Genomic DNA, 6,000 nt, shown 5'->3' with positions numbered 1-6,000 from the left:
ACAAGAAAAAGTCATAGGTTTGAATCTGGACTAAGGTGGCCAAAAGTACCTGCAGTTGAGATAATTTGGATAACAGTAAGACAATGTACGTAGAAAACCCAACACAATATTAGTGGTATGGCACCATCTTGCCACACCTCACAACAATTCTACAGCAACATGTTCAAGAGGCAACCAGAGGGAGTAATACTCTTGATCTGACTGTCAGCAATGATTACTCATGCATTAAAAATTTGAAGATAAAGGAACCACTGGGTGACAGTGATCACAATGTACTGATGTGGGAATTACTTAAAGATGTAACTACCATCAAGGCTAAAGGGAAGGGATATTGCTTTCGTAAAGGTGACTACAGGGGTCTCAGACAGTTTTTAAATTCTGTACAGTGGGATCAACTGATGTTGTTACCAACGTTAAATTCTAAATGGAAAGACTTCAGGGACTTAATTTTGGAGCCTACTAGGCTTTTCATTCCTACTAAGAAATATTGTTCAAGGTTTAGGCTTAAATGGATGTCAGATGAACCAATGACACTCGTCGCAGAGAAGAAAAAAAGTATGGGATGCATATAAAATATCAGGTGACACAGAAGCCTACAGCACATATAAACTAGTCTGTAATCAAGTCACAAAGGAGGTTAGGCAGGCGAAGGCAGATTACTAGAAATCATAGGCAAAGAATGCAAAGAAAAACAGCAAAGAGTTCTTTACTTATGTAAACTCTAGAAGGAAAGGGATGAATCAGATTGGACCACTTAACACAGATGGGTTGACTATTGATGATCATGCTCAGGTAGCTGATAAACTGAATGAATATTTTGTATCTACATTCACACATGAAGAGTTATTCAATGAGGAGTGCCAGCACTTTATTAAACTCTAACAGGGAGCTAAGTGATTTTGTAATAAATGAGAGCAAAGTGGAGGAGAAATTGTTGAAGTTAAATATAAAAAAGGCACCTGGGGTGGATGCAATCTATCCAGTTATATTAAAGGAGGCAGCAAAGTAAGTAAGCAAACCCTTAGCCATAATTATGAGAGATTCCTTGAACTCAGGGGAGGTCCCCATGGGCTGGAGGTGTGCAAATGTATCACCAAAGGGGGTTCAAAAGGTGACACAAGTAACTATAGACCTGTTAGTTTAACTTGTTCCGGGGAAAATAATGGAATCACTGGTTAAAGAAGCATTGCAGGATCATCTAGACAAGACTGCAGTTACAGTTAAGACACAGCATGGGTTTGTAAAAAGAGAGGTGTTGTCTGACCAGTTTGATTGGATACTATGATGTGGTCAAAAAGTAACTGAATGCCAAAAATAATTTTGATATCATATACTTGGATTTCAGGAAAGCTTTTGATACTGTTGCACATGGAAGACTGCTGTACAAATTGGAGAGGTATGGCATTAAGGGTAAGTTGCTACAATGGATAAAGGGATGGTTGAGTGGGAGACAACAGAGAGAGTGATAATCAATAGACACTGCTCTTCATGGACAAATGTTATTAGTGGAGTTCCCGAGGGTTCGGTGTAGGCCCACTGTTGTTTTGTATATTTATCAATGATATTGCTGAAGGTATATCAGGTTTAATGTCCAAGTTTGCAGATGATACAAAGGTTGGTAGAGTTTTTAACGACAATAAAGACAGTATGTTACTCCAACTGGATCTAGATAAGTTGGGCAAATGTGCTGAGAAGTGGCAAGTGAAGTTTACCACTGACAAATGCAAAGTACTGCATATGGGTAGAACTAACTGAAGAGAAACGTACCAACTGTGTGGTACTACACTCAGGGAAGTGGAAAGTGAAAAAGTCCTGGGGGTAATTGTACAGTCAAATATGAAGTTTGCTGGGTAGTGCAGGCAGGCTGCCAGGGCAGGTCATGGAGTCTTGTCAATGATATATAGAAATTTTGCTAGCAGGGACAGAGATGTGATTATCCTGCTGTACAAGGCAATGGTCAGGCCACACCTAGAGTACTGTACAGGTCTGGAGGCCTCATTTTAGGAAGGATGCAGAGTTCCAGAACGAGTACAAAGAAGGGCAACAAGACTGGTGAGGGAAACAAAGGGGTGCTCTTACCAAAAAAAAGCTTTAAGTTCTGCAAATTGCAGCGCCTGAAGTATAGGCACCTGAGAGGTGATCTGATTGAGGTGTATAAGGCCTTGAATGGTTTGAGCAAGTTGAATATTGATGGGATTCTTCCTCTTGCTCAGATTAAGAACCTGAGGGGGGCACAGATTCAAATTGAGGAAAGACAGTTGTAGAATAGATGTGCGAAAATTTGCCTTTAGCTGGCGGGTAGTTGATTGGTTGGCGGGCAGTTGGTGGAACAGACTTCCATCTTTTTTTGTGGAAGTTGTTAACCTAAATAAATGTAAGATTAAGCTGGATAGGCATCTGGAACAAATGGAGGGTTTTTTTTTTTTTTTTGGCTGATGCTGCATAAGCTTGCTTTCTTGCATCATATGCCTCTACTATTGCTAACTCAGAGCTCAGTTGCCATGAGTTGTGGTAGAACATCATTCCGATGCATATATATGCATATGTAGGAACTGCTGTGAGTTAATTAAAGAGTACAATTAAACCATGATTGGCTGGGGCTACTCAGAGTCACCGTCCCTCCATAGCATTCCTCTCAGGTAGCACAGTGGAATGATCACTATCCTCCCCATACTGGGCAGGGAAGGCATAAGTTTGAATCTTGTCAATGATGCAAAGAATTTTTATGGGCTTTTTTTCCACAACAGGGCCAAGTCAGTTGGTCTCAAGTAAGAATTGCATGCTTTTCTCCTGGGAACTTCAGTTTTTCATCTGGAAAATAGGCAAATAAAGTGCAGAATACATACAATTTACAGACAGACTACACTGACAACTAAAGTCTTAGTTTGGGGGTGGTTGTGCAGGCAGATATGAAGTTCTCTGAGCAGTGCAGACAGGCTGCAAGAGTAGCTCATGGTGTATTGTCAATGATATATAGGAATTTCTCTAGGAGGGATAAGGAGGTGATTATTCCCTTGTATAAGGCAATGGTCAGGCCACACCTAGTGAAGTTTACAGGCCTGGAGGCCTCATTTCAAGAAGGATGTAGAGCTGCTGGAACGAGTACAGAGAAGGGCAACAAGATTAGTGAATGGAACAAAGGGGTGCTCTTACGAAGAAAGGCTTAAGTTTTGCGAATTACAGTGCCTGAAGACTAGGCACCAGCGAGGTGATCTGATAGAGGTGTACAAAGCCTTGAATGGCTTGAGCATGCTCAATGCTGATGGGATTCTTCCTCTTGCTCAGAATAATCACCTGAGAGGGCATAAATTCAAATTGAGGAAAGACAGATGTAGGATAGATGTGCGGAAATTTGCCTTTAGCCAGCGGGTGGTTGGTAGGTGGAACAGACTTCCATCCCTTGTCGTGGAAGTTGATAGCCTAAATAAGTTTAAGGCTCAGCTGGACAGGTATTTCGAACGAACAGAGGGGTGAAGTGGAAGTGGTTATTTTTTATTTATTTATTTTACTTTATTTATTTTTTTTGGCTGATGCTGCATAAGCTTGCTTTCTTGCATCAAATGCTAATGCTAATGCTAAAAAGTTGCTTTGGCACTTAACACACACATTACTGACTGACCCTCCATGGATACTTTTTGCATGAAGTTGGAGGGAGAGGTTTTGATGCCCAAAAGCATATGTTCTGCTTGTTGAGTCTTGTCCAAGTGAAAATAAGCTTCACATAAAAACCAGGTGCAACAATTTGCCCTGCTTCCCTTCTGCTCATGCATCAAATAAAAGTATTTTCTGCCTATCATTTTTGAAACGTCTATACAGTACTGTAATCTTGTGTGGGAACATCTTCAAATTTAATTGAAGCAATCACCGAAAAGAATGCTAAGATATTTTAAGTTTGCATTTTGTTGACCTTCCTGGATTACACTGCATTGTAACTCAGAAGGCTTGGCATTTTTTTGAGAATAAACACTGTTCACAAGAGGTCATTTTCTATTCATACTGCTGGGTTCACCCCAGCAGTATGAATAGAAAAGCTATTACACAGCTTTTTTATTCATACTGCTGGGGTGAACAAAGTATCCCAGCAGTTTCTTGCAGGTTCTTGAAGTTCTAAAAAAGCCTGAAATCTTACCTGCACAGCAGTTACACTGTTTGTTTCAGTGAACAAAAGTGCAACACAAGCCTTATGCTTGATTGTGTGAGGTGCAATTCCTTATTCATTTTTCTTATTGAGGGGAGCATGTAGGGTTCATGAGCATATAAACTGCTGTTACTTACTGTGCTGTAGTGAATTTTTCAGGAATTACTGTGGACTAACTCAACTTTTTTGCAAAATTTAACTAATAGTTAATTTTTAATGATGATACAAATGTGGGACGTTTTGTGCACTGTCTTGTATGTATACAGTACAGCCACTCCTCAATTAAGGGTTGCATTCCGCGGAACTCTATGTAAGTCGGAATTTCCCCCATGCTTGTGTAGCACTCTCAATTGCTCACTGAATTGATTGAATCAAAAAATAAATGTTCAACGAATGTGTGAATAGAATTATTAATTCAATTTTTTATCTCATGCGCAGGAAAAACTACAAAAGCGTGCAATTTAAACGATTTCAAAATTATAAAATTACAAAAAAAAGAGAGGAGACAGGCATAACGTCAGTAAGTTTTACCTCTCGAGCATCATTGCCAGAATTGATGTCTTCAGCTGATAAGTATGCCGCTGCGGAGGTTGAGGGCTGTGGAGATTTAGAAGGAGTCGGCTGCTCAACCTTACGAAAGAACATATTAATGGATGACTGGACGGTAGTTTTTTTCTTTTCATCGTAGATTTCTTTGTAGCAAGCCAAGCATATCATTCAGCCCTCTGTTAACTTTCAAGAATCGTTCACTCTCAGGATCCATCTTCTCAAACCTAGCCATTGTCGATGCAATTTCACGAAATGCCATTGCCATCTCTCTGGTAATGAAGCGTCTCGGCTCCTCATTTGGTTCATCTTGAGCTTCGTCAACAATTTTCTTCTTTCACTATCGCTGCCTGCAAGTTAATAAGTTCTTTGTTAGAACTTATTCTCTTCTTCCTCTATTAACTTCTCCATGTCTTTGGCAACAACCTTGAACTGAAGTAGCTCTGCAACCTTTAAAATCTTATCTGTAACCTCTTCATGTGATTCATCTTTTTCAAACTCTTTTACATGCTGCGGGCATATTTTCTTCCATGCGCCATTTAAACAACTTTTAGTAATTTCCACCCAGACGTTATTAATGTTTAAGATGGCATGGTAAATATTGTAAGACTTCCAAAAGTCTCTTAATGTAAAATTTTTATCACCGTCTACTGCAGACAATGCCTGAGCAAATGTTGTGTGTAAATAGCATGCTTTTAAATTCGAAATAACACCCTGATCCATAGATTGGATGAGTGAAGTCGTGTTTGGGGGTAGAAATATGACTCTCACATTCGAATTGAAATCAGCTAGATGTGTAGGATGCCCAGGAGCATTATCTAATAGAAGCAAAATCTTGAAAGGAACGTCGCTGTCTTTACAATATTTTTAAACCTCGGGAATGAAGCAGCATTTAAACCAATCCTCAAAGAGAAAAATTGTTATCCATGCTGTCTGGTTCGATCGGAAATGTAGGGTGGCTTCACTGATGCCCTTAAATGCACGAGGATTTCAAGAATCGTATATAAGCAGTGGTATTAATCGGTAATCTCCTGCTGCATTAGCCCCAAGCAAGAGCATGGCCCGATCTTTTGAAGCCTTGAAACCTGGCATTGTCTTTTCCTCTTTGGCAATGTATGTTTGATCCAGCATTTTTTCCAATACAGAGCGCTTGTCAACGTTAAAAATTTGCTGTGTTGAATAGCCGCCTTCATAAATAATTTTTTCCAACACATCACAAAATTTCTCTGCAGCTGCAGAAACGGCACTGTCAACTTAACCACATACTTTAATGTTTTGGAAACCAGCGTGATGCTTGAACCTATTAAACCACCTGT

This window comes from Mastigoproctus giganteus, chromosome 3 (assembly GCF_048544385.1).
Source record: "Mastigoproctus giganteus isolate SK-2022 chromosome 3, ASM4854438v1, whole genome shotgun sequence".
Classification (NCBI taxonomy): Eukaryota; Metazoa; Arthropoda; class Arachnida; order Uropygi; family Thelyphonidae; genus Mastigoproctus; species Mastigoproctus giganteus.
Note: the sequence above shows the minus strand (reverse complement) of the source record.